Raw genomic sequence first — 18680 nt, forward strand, 5'->3', positions numbered from 1 at the left:
ATGGCATCTTAGGATGCAAGTGTACCATCCATGATGTAATTGCATGTGATGTGTCATAATGTTATGTGACTATAATATGTGTACATGGCATGTATATTAGGCCAGCGCTTACAGTGTTCTCATTCACACAGGTGTGCGGAGATGATCGGGCAAGTTGCTGATCTCTTAAAAGAGAGCCTAGCGGCTAAGCTGAGAACTGCAAAGTACCTTGCCGTTCTAATTGATGGAGACACTGACATATCGAATACAGAATGTGAGATTGTCTACGTGCGCCTATTGGATGGTGGGAAGCCAGTGAATATCCTCATTGGACAACAGACCCTTCAGCACTCCCATGCGATTGGTAGGTGTGTCCACTCATTGCCACTCAAGCCTTTTTTCTTGTATAGTTTAATTAATTGAGTGACTATCTTGTTTGTATTAAGGCTACAAAAGTCTTATTGTTTTTGTGTTTTCCTTCAAGGTGTTCTGGATGCAACCAAGGCTGCATTCAAAGCAGTTTGCCCAGAGGACGATGCCGGCTGGATGAAAAAGCTCATCAGCTTCGGGGCAGATGGTGCCTCAGTGAACATGGGTCACCGGGGAGCAGTGATTGCTCTCCTGCAAAGAGAGGCAGGGGGGCATATTGTCCCCATCCACTGCATGCCACACAGGTTTGTAACTGAAAATATTGCTTATGTGGTAGCAGACATATGCATGCACGTGTGCGCACACACACGCACACACTAAATTATGTGTATTAACCGTCACAGACGCACACGTGCACAGACATTCAAACTACTTGTGTAACAGCGAGGGGGAGAAGAAGTTTGATCGTTTTTGACTCTGTTTCACCTTCACAGACTAGAGCTGGCAATCCTGACCATCCAGAAGAAGGAGCCGATGGTGTGCCAGGTGTATGATCTGCTCCATCTCATATGGAAGACCTACCACTTCAGTGGAAAGTCCAACAGGTAAGAATTATTGTAAATATTGTTTGTTTTTTAATGTGTGTGTATGTCATTTGATGTTTTACCATCAAGGACCACATTGGAAATAAGTGGTTTGTTATACTTTAATGTGTTTTCCTTTTGGGCAGTGCCTACATCTGTGATGTATGTGTTTTCACCCACACTAAAAATCAATCAATTATCAACAGAGCTACATCGCATCGCTGAAGAGCTTGGTGTGAATATCTGCCAACCGTCCACTGTCAAAGGCACACGCTGGATCCCCCATGTCCACAGAGCCCTCAAAGTGTTCCTGCGGCACGGAGAGGGCAAGGACCTCGCCACAGACCATGGCCAGTACTCTGTTGTCCTGCAGCACATGGAGCACCTGGCCAGTACTCTGTTGTCCTGCAGCACATGGAGCACATGGCCAGTACTCTGTTGTCCTGCAGCACATGGAGCACCTGGCCAGTACTCTGTTGTCCTGCAGCACATGGAGCACCTGGCCAGTACTCTGTTGTCCTGCAGCACATGGAGCACCTGGCCAGTACTCTGTTGTCCTGCAGCACATGGAGCACCTGGTCAGTACTCTGTTGTCCTGCAGCACATGGAGCACCTGGCCAGTACTCTGTTGTCCTGCAGCACATGGAGCACCTGGCCAGTACTCTGTTGTCCTGCAGCACATGGAGCACCTGGCCAGTACTCTGTTGTCCTGCAGCACATGGAGCACCTGGCCAGTACTCTGTTGTACTGCAGCACATGGAGCACCTGGCCAGTACTCTGTTGTCCTGCAGCACATGGAGCACCTGGCCAGTACTCTGTTGTCCTGCAGCACATGGAGCACCTGGCCGTTGCAGGTTCAGTGGAGATTGGAGGACGGGCAAAGAAGGTCAGTTTTACACAAAATTAAATAAATAAAACTAAAAATTACATTTCAGACTTGAGTAATTGGCAGGCAGGGAGGGGAATACATTTTTTAACCCAAATGTATTTTGTATTGATCTACTCACTGATGCAGATAAGAGAATGCACTTTTCTGTGTCTTCTGCCATTTTCTCTCCGACGTGTTCGAGGAGCTCTCTACACTTGGCCTCACCCTGCAGAAGAATGACCTCATCCTCTCCCAAGCCACATCAGAGCTGAGGAACACCGTGACCAGACTAGAAGGCAAGTAAGTCTAGGGCCAAGTCAGGAGGCATGCTGGAGAAGATCCAGACCATGCTTACTCTGCAACAGGATGGAGATGAGTGCAGATTCCAGGTCTGTTAGGATAATTCACACAATATAACATTTGAGGATAAGGGGAGAAGTGCAGTCTTTAAATCTCTCTCTCCCCCTCTCTCCCCCCTCTCTCTCTCTCCCCCTCTCTCCCCCTCTCTCCCTCTCTCTCTCTCTCTCTCTCTCTCTCTCTCTCTCTCTCTCTCTCTCTCTCTCTCTCTCTCTCTCTCTCTCTCTCTCTCTCTTCTCTCTCTCTCTCTCTCTCTCTCTCTCTCTCTCTCTCTCTCTCTCTCTCTCTCTCTCTCTCTCTCTCTCTCTCTCTCTCTCTCTCTCTCTCTCTCTCTCTCTCTCTCTCTCTCTCTCTCTCTCTCTCTCTCTCTCTCTCTCTCTCTCTCTCTCTCTCTCTCTCTCTCTCTCTCTCTCTCTCTCTGAATTCCACTGAAGGGGATTTGGACAGGCCTCACAGACCTCACCCATCCCGGGCTGAAGAAGCACATTGAGGCCATCAACATCGGTGTGACAGAGCTAAAAGCGAGGTTTGGTGTTCTCCTGATTGATGACAATGAAGTCAAGACCCTGTGCAGTCCTTCAGGGTCTTCAATCATGACTCATGGCCGAATAACCAGGACACCCTTCTAGTTCTCACTTATGGTGATGTGGCAGGACCTGATGAGGCACTTCAGAGAGCCTCTTGAGAGGTAAGAATGTATTTTGCACTGCTGTACCATATGTAAAACAATGATGTCTGGGTATTTGCTAACTCCCTCTGTTAAATCCTACAGATCAGGGTGTGACCTGGCTGCTGTCCAGGACGAGTGGCAGGGGCTGAAAATATTGGTCAGCCAGAACTTCCGGGACAAGTCCTACAGTGGCCTGTGGGAAACCATGCTGACCAAGGAGCCATACAGGCAGGATTACAAGGTAAGCCAACAGACTGCAACAGTGCTGTGTGTTTGTATGCTGCCCTCCTATTATTGGTGATTATAGATAAGATATAAGGCCCATCTCACCCCCTACTAGAACATACTGGAATTGGTACAGCTGATGCTGGTGCTGCCCATCTCAGCTGCCCAGTGCGAGAGAGGCTTCTCTTAGGCCTGCCACGATAACACATTTTGCTGGGCGATTAATTGCCCCCGAAAATATCGCGATAAGCGATATTATTGCGACCGGTTAGAGAATTTTTTTTTTGGAGAAATTTATTTCCCAAAACTTTTATTTTGAAGCCCACCGCTCCGTCTTTTCCTGTGTTTTAGACTTTTATTTTGAAGCCCACCGACCGGACCGGAAGTATTGTTGTGATTATCAGGTACTTTGGGTACCAGAAAAGTCACGTGAAACACTGCAGACCACTGATTGGTCAGAATAGAGACGCGTCTAGGATTTCATAATCATTATGTTTGCAGCAGGCACAAGTGCAATAAACAAAGGATACAGTCACTGTGTATTCTGCCTCATTTATTGATTAAACAAAACCGACATCAACACAATTTGCCACCGAGCGGAGAGTTTAGTCTCGCAAAAAGATCGCTGACTTGTTAAGGCTTGTTGTTAGGTTAGGTGCTAATGTTGTGCTAGCGTTTTAGCATGGCTATCGTACATAGACATGATCAATATAACTCGCTATTGATTGTTTGTATGAGTAACGTTAATGCTAGTAGAATAGACACAACGTGAGGTAATCACCATCCATTTTAAACCGGTTATTACCTAATGCTAACGTTAGCAAATAGACGCGACTGGTAACGTTACAGCTTGTTAGCCTAATGCTAACGTTAACGTTAGCATAGACAGCCTAGCTAACGTTAACGCTTGTAGAATAGACACAATGAGAGGTAACGTTAGCGTTAGCAGAATAGACACGAGGGTCTCGTTAATGTTGTTATTGATTGAAAACTGTGTTTACTCTGTTTGTATGAGTAACGTTAATGCTAGTAGAATAGACACAATGAGGGGTAACGTTAGCCCCACGGAGCTCCTGTGCTGTGCTCTGTAGTAAAGCCAGCGGCCCGCCTCCCAACACGGACAGTGACTGACAAGGGACAGTGACTGACAAGGGGCACTGGGTCCGCCTCATTAAAACAAACGCGCAAATAGCAATTAATCGCGCCCGTCAAAATCATTGCATTCATTTTAATTATCGCGGCAATTAATCGATTTATTGCTTATCGCGGCAGGCCTAGCTTCTCTGCACAGAATCGTAAAATCCAGTGGGATAAGGAGGTTCTCTGTGTTTAAATGGCAGAGCAGTATGCCCCCTGGTGGCCTGTGTGTGTGGGTGCACACTGTGTGTGTTAGTCTCTTTCCCCTTGCCTTACCACATGTTGTTCTAAGTTACATTTAATGCCAGCCAGTTCATTGCTGTAGAGTGTGGTGTTGTTCTAAGTTACATTTAATGCCAGCCAGTTCATTGCTGAAGACTGTGGTGTGTTTTGTGTTTTAATAAACCACAGGAAAAGGGTGAAGTGTGTGGGCCTGAACTTCTTCTAAATGCTTTATTTTAAGAGCAGAAGCAGATACTGAGAACACTGTTTATAATACACCGTTATCAATGAAAGAAGAAATGTTTGCAGCTGTGGTAATACGAAGTTCAGTTGGTTTATTATAAAAGATACAAACCTGAAAACAAAAGCACTTAAATGTTAAATAAAAGGACCACAGTAATAAGGCAGGAGGAACATCTTTTTTTGCACTATAATGGTCAAATTATTATTAAAAAAAAATGCCCCTAAAAAATATTATTTGCCCCTAAAGTTTTCATTTAGGGGCAACTGTGCCCCTAGTGAAAAAGCTTAGCGTAGAGCCCTGAGAGTCCATTCTCTTCGGTTCAAATAACAAACTCAGCAAGACCGACTGCTTCTCAGTTACAGTGGGTGACAATATTGTCACAAGGAAAGATGAAATTACATACCTGGGTTCCATCCTAGAGGCTAATCTTTCCTGTGACAAAATGGCATCCAATGTAATAAAAAAAAAGTCAACCAACGAACTCGATTCTTGTACCGGATCTCCTCTCTGGTAAACAATTATACCCTGAAGACTCTAGCAGGAGCACTCATTCAAGGGTACTACGACTATGCTTGCACCTCATGGTACCAAAGCACCTCAAAGGCACAAAACAAATTACAAACATCTCAAAACAAACTGGTCAGACTACTGCTTGACCTGACTCCTAGAACCCACCTCACCCCTGCCCACTTTGCCAACCTAGGATGGCTTAGAGTAGACGACGGAGTACAGCAACTTGCAATGGGCCTGGTCTACAAGATACACTACGTGACCAAGGTACCCATGTACATGTCAAAATACTTCCCAAAGGTCAGTGAATACCACGATCACAACAGAGGGAGTTCCACAAATCATGTTAAACCCAGATTCGGCTCAAACAAGGGACTAAACGCGTTTCGCAATTATGCCACATCAATGTGGAACGCCCTACCCAAAGCTGTAAAGGAATGTGAATCACTACCCACTTTCAAAAACACTCTCAAAGAACACCTACGGGAGACTGCAATTCGAAACTGGCCCTACAAATGTCCTAACCCAGTTGTACAGTGAAGACCAAGTATGGCTTTGTCAGTATTCCAGTGTACAGTGTATCCCCCCCCCCCCCACCTCCAATGTACAACCCCACCCCACCTCCTCCAATGTACAGTTTAGTTTCTATGTCAAATGTATACACTCTTTTTCTGGACACTTTTTGTATCACAAACAGTACTGTATTTGCAAATCTGGTAGGTCATAAATGTATAGATGTAGCAGTACTGTCTATCTGTATGTCGTGTGTCATATCATATGAATTGAAAATGGGGGACCCTGATGTAAACCAGACTAAAGCCTTTCTCTGGTCTGCATCCCCTTAACAATTGTATGTATTGAGCTGTACTGTACCCATTCTGCAATCTGTTAATAAACTTTTCAATCAATCAATCAATCAATCAATCATCCTCAGTCAGCCTTCTTTACCTGGTCGCGGTATCGCCCTCGGCCTCGCCCTCTTCCTCGGTGTGGCGTGTCCCATCAGGTCTCTCCTCTCGCCTAGCTCGGGGCTCGTTAGGGCATGTCCGGGCCGCACGTGTAGCATTCAACGTCGGCTAGGTGACTAGGTCCATCTTCCCCCGTCCATGTCCTCGTCGTTGCCCCGCTGGTCCTCATGACGTTGTCTTCGTCCACGTCCCTCGTCTTGTATTTATCAGTACTCTCATAAGTTCATAACTTCGGAGTTTGGTTCTAATTTTTCTAAACTCCACGAACGTTAGAGCCGGAGGGCCATCGGTCTGGGTGACGTGCACGAGTACGACAAACTGTTTGAATGAGCCCGGGCGGTAACCCCTTCAACACCATGGCAATCTGCAACTAGTTCACTGATGTTCTCTTCGGCCCTTCTCAAAGACGTGAATATAGTCTCTGCTCGAATAACGTAGTCAGTGACCGTCTCGTTGCTTGCTTTGTGGAGGGAGGAGAGTTCACAGTACAGACTCACGACACGTGGTTTGTCTCTGCCTGCGTGCCGTGGTGCTCACGGTGGAGTAACGCCAACGCTCTTATCCCGTGTCGCGTCTCTCATTACTAGAGATACACCTTTATTATCCAGACACTGCACTAATTCAGCATAATGCTTCTGCATTCTTTGCTGCGTCTTCTTCAAGTGCTTCTTCGTCGTCATGGATTGGTGAATCTCCGGCTCTTAGCTCCACGCAGTTCCTTCCATGTGCGCCAAAAATCAATTCGTCTCCCATAACTCGAAGTTTTTCTCGTCGCCGTCGAATAACAATTTAAACCACCTTTGGCCACTTTGACTGGGCCCATAACCTGTTGCGTGAGACATTTGTCAGCAGAAGTCTCCACGTGTGCAGTGTTCTATAGATATCTATGGTGCAGTCAACCAAAGTAATTAGCATTGCATTCGACACGACCACATGGACTGAGTTTCATCTAGGCTAAGGGGCGTTTATTAGTGCGCATGCTCTTTTATATCACAACACCTTGTCTGTTGTACGCATGCACACAGTGATGTCATACAGGAGCAGACTGATTGATTGATTGATTGATTGATTGAAAACTTTATTAACACGCGTGCACGTGGTGCGTGTCACCCCAGATGATTTCAATAACGCACCACTGCATACAATTGTTATGGGGATGCAGACCAGAGAAAGACTTTCGTCTTGTTTACATCAGGGTCCCCCATTTTCAATTAATCGTAACATATATGACATACAGATAGACAGTACTGCTACATGATCATCTATACATTCATGACATACCAGATTTGCAAATACAGTACTGTTTGTGATACGAAAAGAGTCCAGAGAAAAAGTATATACATTTGACGTAGAAACTGTACATTGGAGGAGGTTGGGTAGGTGGGGGGGGGGGGGGGGGGGGGTACTGTACATTGGAGGTGGGGGGGGGGGGGGGGTACTGTACAACTGTACAAGCAAAACTGTAATTGGAATATTGACAAGACCATACTTGGTAATTTTTACTGTACATTGGAGGGGGTTGTGTTAGGACATTTACAGGGGCCAGTTTCGAATTGCAGTCTCCCGTAGGTGTTTTTTGAGAGTGTTTTTGAAAGTGGGTAGTGATTTACATTCCTTTACAGCTGTGGGTAGGGCGTTCCACATTGATGTGGCATAATTGCGAAACGTGTTTAGTCCCTTGTTTGAGCCGAATCTGGGTTTAACATGATTCGTGGAGCTCCCTCTGGTGTTGTGTTCGTGGTATTCACTGACCTTTGGGAAGTATTTTGACATGTACATGGGTACCTTGGTCGTGTAGTGTATCTTGTAGACCAGGCCCATTGCAAGTTGCTGTACTCTGTCGTCTACTCTAAGCCATCCTAGGTTGTCAAAGTGGGCAGGGGTGAGGTGGGTTCTAAGAGTAAGGTCAAGCAGTAGTCTGACCAGTTTGTTTTGAGATGTTTGTAATTTTGTTTTTAGCGCCTTTGAGGTGCTTTGGTACCATGAGGTGCAAGACACATGACTTTGTCCACCAATACAGATATGCTCAACAGATACTACCAAAGGATGTACACAAGAAAGCTCAGAGCTTATTTCCATTGTGGTCCACATTCAGCGCCAGAGGTCGCTGTGGGCCGTATGGCCTTGTGTGCCAGCGCTTTAATAAATGGGGATACATGCCGGTGTTTGCAGTGCTAAAACTATATTAAATATCATAGCTATGGATATAAAACTATTGCCCATTTGACATCGAGTATCTATCGTTCAATTTGTGAAAAATAAATAATTTTTTCATCCATACATTCCCGTTTTATATACTGTGGTGAATATGAGTATAGTTTTAGAGTAATTCTGTGTGATCCCAGGAAACGCCGCTAAACAGCGTTTAGTGCATTTCACTAGAAACCGTGCCATTCCTCGCCTGGATCAACAATCAATCTGAAATCGACGCTATATTATCGGTATTATGTTTCATCATGCATGCATGAAAGGGTGGGGGAGGGGTTCTATGCTTCGATCGTCACCAACGGAATACGTTACACAGTACATATACACACACACGCTCCGATCGCGGGGAAGGAATTATTGGATCAACGCAAGATTGATACCATAATAACCATATAGCCCTTACCGTGACTAGGATGTACTGCAAAAAGAATATTCCATTTATCTGATCGCCATTCCAAGTATTGATGTCGATTGTGTTGCCAACATAATCCACCAAAGAACATGAACCGGCGGTGCTCGATTCTCCCCAATCCATGTGTTATAAACGTTACTCCTGGCTGACAAGGAAGACCTGGACCGGACTTTTTAGATCGACGGACAGACCAAGCTAGAGAGAGAGTTTCCAAGGATGTGCAATACCGGCCGCAAGGCGTTAGGCGGCGGTATTGGACGTTTGCGATCTCAGACCCATTCAGGACAGCCTACACAGGCTGCCTCGATGGATTATGAATGGAAATAGTGAATAAAATAAATAACGACCCTGAACCGTTGGGCCACAGAAAGGAGAATTCTCGTGAACGGCACTGGATGTGTTAATAGATAAATATTTGCACATCTTCTTGAAGGTTTATATTTATACTTAGCTTGAGGGAAATTATTATGTTTTTATGTTGAATGAAGAGCTAGACTTAAGACTTGAGGTTATTGTTTAGTTTTTATATGACTTGTTTAGAAATTCTATTGGAATTTTTTGTTCTTGTGGCTAGATTGATGTGTTTTAATCTAACCACAAGATGGCGCCATAATGTGTACAGCAAACACAGACGGCAATGCCGGTTTGATTTATTGATTGAAAACTTTATTAACAGATTGCAGAATGGGTACAATACAGTACAGCTCAATACAAACAACTGCTAAGAGGATGAAGACCAGAAAAATACTTTCGTCTTGTTTACGTAAGGGTCCTCCATTTTCAATTCATCAAGACATTTATGACATACAAGACATACAAATATACGGTACCGGTGACACAGATGGCTTGATTACCAAATTATGTGATCGTATAAGACGCCCTGTTATGTTTGGAAATGTATAAAACAAACAAGTATTCTTATTTGGCCCCTGATTATTCTATTTGATTCGATTCAAATGTATTCTCATAATAATGGAGTTGCGGGTTCTTCACTGGTATGGCTGTCATCTTTCCTCAACAACCGCTTCTAGTATCATGGAGAGGTACCCCCCCCGCCCTACAGCCAAGTGTCCCCCAGGGCTCGGTCCTTGGACCCCTCCTCTTCTCTCTCTACACCAAATCTTTGGGTGATTGATTGAAAACGTTATTAACAGATTGCAGAATGGGTACAATAAGTACGGCTCAATACACACAATTGTTAAGGGGATGCAGACCAGAGAAAGACTTTCATCTTGTTTACATTTTCAATTCATAATGACATCTATGACATACATGACATACAGATATACAGATATATATCATGACATACAAGATATACAAATATACAGTATTGTTTAAGAGACAGAGTTTCTAAAAGAGAATATATACATTTGAGGGGGAGGAAACTGTACATTAGGGCGGGGTTGGGGGGGGGGGGGGTGGACATTTACCGGGGCCAGTTTCGAATTGCAGCCTCCCGTAGGTGCTCTTTGAGAGCGGTTTTGAAGGTGGGTAGGGATTCACATTCTTTTACGACTGTGGGTAGGGCGTTCCACATTGTTGTGGCATAATTGCGAAACGTGTTTAGTCCCTTTGAGCCGAATCTTGGTTGAACATGATTTGTGGAACTACCTCTGGTGTTGTGGTCGTGGAATTCACTGACCTTTGGTAAGTATTTCGACATGTACATGGGTACCTTAGTGGTGTAGTGTATCTTGTAACTGGTAACTGGTTTACCGGTGTGCGCCACCCAGGCTCATACAGAACAGCACTCACCCCTCTTCTCAGAGAGCTTTATGATGAATTGAAAATGCTATGATGAATTGAAAATGGGGGACCCTGATGTAAACAAGACGAAAGTCTTTCTCTGTGTCACGATCAGGGCTCGGGCCTTCCTCTGCCCTCGTCCTGCCGCGCCCATATATGGGCAGCTTCCTGCTGGAGCGTTCCCACTTTGCCAGATGAACTTCAATCAGCTCGGCTGTGAGGGATTCCCTCATCAGGCAGCTCCTATATCACCTGGCGGATCCTGTCGTCCCTTGTCGCAGTGTTAAACTGCCTACCTAGGTACGACCCTTCAGTCCGAAGACCTGCTAGACACTCTCACATTATTATTCCCTGTTCTAACCTACCTTCTCTTGTGCCCAAGGACCTCCGTTCCAGTGAGCCCGTCTGGACCCCCCTGGAGCTTGTCTACGGAGTTCTTGCTCTCACCCCCGACACAGCCGGTGTCTACATTCTCCCGTACGGAGTTCCTGCTCTCACCCCTGACACAGCCGGTGTCTACATTCTCCCGTACTGCACAAGGAGTGCACCTGATAGAAAGAACATTCTCCCGTACTGCACAAGGAGTGCACCTGTACTAACCCCAAGAACATTCATACCTGTCTGTCGTATGTAATTTCTATCTGCTTGGGAAGAACAATTAAAGCACCCTAAACCGCTCCATTCTCTCTCCTCCTGTGTTTTGCTATTGGGCTCCGCAAGAACCCCATCTTCACACTCTGGTCTGCATCCCCTTAACAATTGTGTGTATTGAGCTGTATTGTATTGTACCCATTCTGCAATCTGTTAATAAAAATGTCCCATTCCCAAAGGTCAGTGAATACCACAACCACAACACCAGAGGAAGCTCAACAAATCATGTTAAACCCAGATTCGGCTCAAACAAGGGACTAAACACGTTTCGCAATTATGCCACATCAATGTGGAACGCCCTACCCACAGCTGTAAAGGAATGTGAATCCCTACCCACATTCAAAACCGCTCTTAAAGAGCACCTATACGGGAGGCTGCAATTCGAAACTGGCCACCGTAAATGTCCAAAACCCCCCACCCCCACCCCCTCCTAATAGACAGTCTCCTCCCCACCGCATGTATATATTCTCTCCCCACCGTATGTATATTTCTCTCCCACCCACCCACCCCCTCCTAATGTACAGTCTCCTCCCCACCGCATGTATATATTCTCTCCCCACTGTATGTATATTTCTCTCCCACCCACCCACCCCCTCCTAATGTACAGTCCCCTCCCCATCATATGTATATACTCTGTCAGGATCTATGGGTAACAACAGTACTGTATATTTGCATATTGTATATGTCACAAATGTAACAGTACTAAATACCTGTATGTCATGTATGTCCCTATGCCATAAATGTCATGATGTCATGTATGTTGTGTATGTCATAAATGTCACTATGAATTGAAAATGGGGGACCCTGATGTAAACAAGACAAACGTCTTTCTCTGGTCTGCATCCCCTTAACAATTGTGTGTATCGAGCCGTACTGTATTGTACCCATTCTGCAATCCGTTAAATAATGTTTTCATTCATTCATTCATATGTCTATACTACTATGCACTCAAAGTGAAGCTCTCAAATTCGGTAGTGCTAGACGAACAATACCACTTATACCCTTAGCCGCCAGACTTGTAATTCCTGCAACGGAGGGTGGTTCAGGATTGGTTAATTATGATTTGGAATTTGGCACAGACTGTTTAGGAATCCCCTACTCTTTGTGGTAGGCAGTTTAGGCACCCTGGGTTCTTTAACAACAACTCAGTTTAAAGGTGCTATAGGTAACATTCAGCCATTGGTTGTTGAACTAAAGAAACGGCACATAATTTATCCAATCAGGTGTATTCCACGTGGGGAAATGGGAAGTAGAGAGTGGATTCATGCCTGCTGCAACATGTAAACAACAACATTCAATTTGGACCGGCACATTTTCTTTTATGATAAATTCAATCATTTATATTTTGGGGGGGGGGGGAGTAAAGCAATACTTTTATTCCACGCCTTTCTAAAAGCTTTGTGGATGTATCATTTATTTTAAAACGATTACTCTACAAGTAATTTGTTTTATCTATAGCACCTTTAACATCTAATTGGAAGGACAGCACTCACATTCCGACTGTACATTGTCCCCCATCACAGTGGCATTGTTACTGCTAAGTCGAGATGCCCGGCAGGACCACATGGCCTTGACAAGCTCAAACCAGTCATCTTCCAATCAAGAGTCCAGAGCCCCACCCATGTAATCACACTGCCAGTTCTAATTTACAATGAAATGTTATTGCTTATAAGGTAACACAAGTACAGTTCTCAGTCTGGTCACGGTCTTGGTTCAGACTGAGCAGTGAGAGAAAGAGTTTCCTTGTCACTGATAGCTGAGATTGTTATACAATAGCTTATCCTACCCCTTCTGAAAGGACTGCCGAGTGGGTAGAATGGAATGCTGAGTATTATGTAAATGAGCAGCCACGTCAGTGACGAGGATCGGTGGCGACAGAGAAGGTAGACATGAATGAAATAATTGACGGTGCATAGTTTGCTGTCAATCAAAAGAAGAAGCACCTAATAATAACACAATGGAATACTCTCACAGGAGTTGGATTATATGGTCAGTATAGGTTAGGTTGTCGATTTTCCCTTTAATTGTAGTTTACTCTGGCATTGATGCTATTTTCTTGCAATAAAGTTGTCCATAACTTTATATAAAGGTGTAGTAGCCTACTGTCAGGTTAGGAGGGACCCGTCATCAGTTAGTGAGTGATCGCTAACCTACTGACCACAGAACTACAGTACGTATATAAAAGCTACTGACAGGTTATGAGGGGCCCTACGAGACAATCGAGGTATAGTGGTGTCTTTATGAATTGAAAATGGGGGACCCTGATGTAAACACGACGAAAGACTTTTTCTGGTCTGCATCCTCTTAACAATTGCCTTCCTATCCAGGGTTTTGGAAATGATAGTTGCCTCCCAGCTCCAGGACCACCTTAAAAATAACACCCTGTTCGAGAAGTTCCAGTCAGGCTTTCGCTCATCCCACAGCACGGAAACAGCTCTGCTCAGGGTGACGAATGACCTTCTAATGACCGCTGACGCAGGATCACCATCACTCCTCATCCTCCTCGATCTGACAGCGGCGTTTGAGACTGTGGACCACACCATCCTCCTGGAGCGCCTCCACAACACTGTTGGACTGTCGGACCATGCACTACAGTGGTTCCAGTCCTACCTCTTAGGCAGGACTGAATATGTCTCACTGGGAGGACACAAGTCCAGGCTGCTCGATGTCACCTGTGGTGTTCCGCAGGGGTCGGTTCTTGGTCCCATCCTATTCATCACCTACATGCTCCCCCTCGGTCGTGTCATCGGCAGACATGGAATGTCCTTCCACTGTTATGCCGACGATGACACACAACTCTACATAAAAACGGCCCCAAACCCCTATGCAGCTCTGTCATGCCTCACCACCTGTCTTGGGGAGATAAAGGCATGGATGAACAGCAACTTCCTCCAACTAAACAGCAAAAAAACCAAGGCACTTCATCCATATCATTACATTACATTTACATTTAGTCATTTAGCTGACGCTTTTATCCAAAGCGACTTACAAGTTCTGTACGACAAGCCATCAGGAAGGGCACAACTCTATCAGCTGAGCAACAATGTTCATCAAAGTGTTGAGTGCTACAGTGTAGGTTAGTTTATTAGGACTAAGTGCATGACAGTACGGTTAGTTAGGGTTAGATTTTATTTTTTTTTTTAATTCAGATAATGGTTGAAGAAGTGCGTCTTTAGTCGACGGCGAAAGATTGGACGTGATTCGGCTGTCCTAACTGGGGTGGGTAGTTCATTCCACCATTGTGGGGCAAGGACTGAGAATAGGCGACTTCTCTTTGATGACCCTCCCGGAGCTTGGATAGGAGTAGGTCTGAGGCGGCCAGAAGATGCAGAGCGTAGGGGTCTTGAGGGTGTGTAGTTAGAGACCATTGACCGGAGGTAGGCGGGAGCGGTTCCCTTTGCCGCACGGTATGCTAGGTCGAGGGCCTTGAAGCGGATTCGTGCAGCAATGGTATCACATCTCACCTTTGACGGCCAGGTAATCCCCCTCTCCCCCTCAGTCACAAATCTGGGGGTTCGATTTGACCCCACCCTGACCTTCAACATCCACATAAAACACCTCTGCAAGACCTCATTCTATCACCTAAAAAATATATCAAAACTCCGTCCCACTCTAACCCTGTCAGATGCAGAGAAGCTTGTCCATGCCTTTATCTCATCAAGACTGGACTATACTGTAACAGACTCTTCATCGGGATTCCTGGCAAGAGCATCCAAAAGCTGCAATACATAAATCAAATCAAATCAAATCAAATTTATTTATAGGGCCCGACAACACACGTTAATGTCCCCATGGGCCGTACAGATCTTCTTTAAACAAGTCAAGAAGAAAACATAACAATAAGTCAAGAACAGAACAAGAACACCATAAGGTCCAAACATTTTTAGATGAATGCAAATAAATGAAAGAATGCAAGCACTCCCAGACATACCCCACGCGAAGGTAAGGAAAAACTCACTAAAACCTAACAATAGGGAAAAAAGCTCCACAGGCAGTGTGGAGGAGAGAAACCTTAGAAGGGCCATTCAAGGGGGGATCTCCCTTCTTAGATGTTGGTGATAGTAGTGTTGCAGACGGACAGTTGGTAAGCATGCACTCATGTGTGTAGTGGAACACAGATGAGTGCATGCAATAGCAACTGTACATTTTGAAAAATTAAAGATAGAGCTAATAGCGATAGCAACTGAACATTTTGAAAGATTAAAGATAGAGCTGATAGCGAATCTATTTGAGGCACAGGGGCGGCGCAAAGAGGGTCACGTCCTCCCCGTCTTAGTCAAGGGACATTGAACACTCCGGTTGTTGCTCAGGGACAGCCGGAGACAGGGAGATAGGGGCGGCGCAGAGAGGGTCGCGAACTCCCCGACATCATCGCGGGACATCCGGCACTCCGGTCACCACTACGAGACCTCCGGAGACAGGGGGGCATGCAGAGGGGGTCGCAACCTCCCGGCCTTCGTCACGGGACGTCCAACACTCCGGTCAACACTCCAGGACAGCAAGTCATAGGGAGACAGGGAGACGGGACAGGCGTTAGACAGCTCATGAGATTGTAGTAGGCGGACATAGCAATAGATACAAGTGGTAGGCATATATGTGAATGGAGTAGATATATGAAGTAGGCGTATTATGTGAATAGAATAGAAGTACTTAACCCAGCAATGAAACCGCGTTGACTGTTAATCTGTTAACAGTCTGTTAATACTGTTAATCAGTTGACAGGACCACGGACAGACGGCGGTGAATAACTGATCCAAGGCCTCGGAGGTGCATGTAGAGCAGTCACTACAATCTTGGCCAAGACCCCGAGGCATCCATCACCTTAGTCAGCGCCAGGAGACGGGCACTCAGAGAGAAGGGGGAGGGGGGGGGGGGGGGAACATCCAGAACAGCGCTGCCAGGATCCTGATGAGAGTCCATAAACACGATCACATAACCCCCATCCTCCACTCACTACACTGGCTCCCCGTCTCATCCTGGATCAATTACAAAATCCTGATGCTCACCCATAACTGCATAAACGGACACGCACCCCTCTACCTTCAGGAACTCATCACTCCACAATCCTCCACCCGCACCCTCAGATCCGCAGGTAGCCTGCTCCTTCAGGTCCCCAATACCCGGCTCTGCACCATGGGTGACCGAGCCTTCTGCACGGCTGCACCACGCCTGTGGAACAGCCTCCCCATCCAGCTGAGGGCACCACAGAGCCTGGACTCTTTTAAAGCAGGCCTGAAAACCTACCTGTTCAAAAAAGCCTTTGACTGTTAGCTTTTTATTTTCTTGTGCTGTTGTTTTTTTAATTTTCTGTTTATACTATGTTTCTAATTAACTATGTTCTAGTTTTATCTTATTTTTATTCTGTATTTTATTTGTTTTACTAATAACTATTTTATTTTTTTAACTATGTTTTAACCCTGTAGTGTAGCACTTTGGGACCCCAGCGAACAAAAAGTGCATTACAAATTCAATCTACTATTATTATTATTATTGTATGTATTGAGCCGTACTGAACTCGGCAGAATCTGCATCTGGCTCGCTGATAACAAACTATCATTACACCTGGGTAAAACAGAGTCCATTCTCTTTGGATCAAATAACAAACCCAGCAAGGCCAATGGCTTCTCTGTTACAGTGGGTGACAATATTGTCACAAGGAAAGATGAAATTAGCTTATTTCCGCGTTGAAACTAATGCATGAAACTAATGCATGAAACTGATGAGAGCATATGCCGTCCGTCTGCAGTCTCCATATTCTATCACCGGGTGCCAGGTACGCAACTACGCATGCCCTGAGCTGAGCGTAAATATACGCACAAAGTCAAGTGTAATGGAGGTACCGCAGTCTATCCACAGTCACGAGGTACAAGTCGTGAAGTGGCTGTGGACGTTAAGCGGTACTGCAAGTAAACTCACTCCCCAGAGGCATACAAACTGAGCGCTTAGGAGGGATATCCTTTCTTGGCGCAGCGGTTTGTGATGTCGGCCCCGGTGCAGAGAGACCGGGGTTCAACTCCCACTCAGGGCAATCCCTTAACAGGGGTCGAATCGAAAATACACAACGCAGTAAGATCACACCGGTCATACAAGCACACGTTCAAATTGATAAGTCACACACTTTGCTTAGAAATGATCGTACGCACGGGTTATGCACATATCTGTGCGTACGCAACGTTGATAAATGAGGGCCCTGGGTTCCATCCTAGAGGCAAATCTTTCCTGTGACAAAATGGCAACCAATGTAATCAAAAAAGTCAGCCAACAAACAAAATTCTTGTACCGGATCTCCTCTCTGGTAAACAAGAATACCCTGAAGACTCGAGTCTAACAGGAGCACTCATTCAAGGGTACTACGACTATGCTTGCACCTCATGGTACCAAAGAACCTCAAAGGCCCTAAAAACAAGACTACAAACATCACAAAACAAACTGATCAGACTACTGCTTGACCTTACTCCTAGAACCCACCTCACCCCTGCCCATTTTGACAACCTAGGATGGCTTAGAGTAGCAACTTGCAATGGGCCTGGTCTACAAGATACACGACTACACCACTAAGATACCCATGTACATTGAATTGATTGATTGATTGATTGAAAATTGTATTAACAGATTGCAGAATGGGTACAATACAGTATGGCTCAGGGGCGGCTGGGTGGCGCAGCGGACAGTGCGCTCGTCACCAACGCAAGAGACACGGGTTCGACTCCGGCTATCGGCGTTGCCTCCGGCTTGGGCCAGAAAAAGTGGATAAAAAAAAAGAAAATACAGTATGGCTCAATACACACAATTGTTAAGGGGATGCAGAAAGAAACTGTACATTGGGTGGGTGGGGGGTTTGGACATTTACCGGGCCAGTTTCTAATTGCAGCCTCCCGTAGGTGCTCTTTGAGAGCGGTTTTGAAGGAGGGTAGGGATTCACATTCTTTTACGGCTGTGGGTAGGGCGTTACACATTGTTGTGGCATAATTGCAAAACGTGTTTAGTCACTTGTTTGAGCCGAATCTGGATTGAACATGATTTGTGGAACTCCCTCTGGTGCCGTGGAATTCACTGACCTTTGGGAAGTATTTCGACATGTACATCGGTATCTTCCCACATGGGTTACATGACCAGAGGGAGTTCCACAAAATAGGTTCAACCCAGATTCGGCTCAAACAGCTGTAAAGGAATGTGAATCACTACCCACCTTCAAAACCGCTCTCAAAGAGCACCTATGGGAGGCTGCAATTCGAAACTGGCCCCTGTAAATGTCCAAACCCAACCCCCTCCAATGTACAGTTTTCCCCCACCCCACCTACCCAACCTCCTCCAATGTACAGTTTCTTCCCCCTCAAATGTATATCTCTTCTTAGAAACTCTGTCTCTTAATACAACGCCAGGGTCTATGTGACAGGCGTTGTACTCTTAAACAGTACTGTATATTTGTAGATCCATGGTATGTCATAAATGTCTGGATGTAACAGTACTGTATCTGTATATCATGTATGTCATATTATGTTATGATTAATTGAAAATGGGGGACCCTGA

Source organism: Notolepis coatsorum (assembly GCF_963971535.1).
Source record: "Notolepis coatsorum genome assembly, chromosome: 3".
NCBI classification, from domain to species: domain Eukaryota; kingdom Metazoa; phylum Chordata; class Actinopteri; order Aulopiformes; family Paralepididae; genus Notolepis; species Notolepis coatsorum.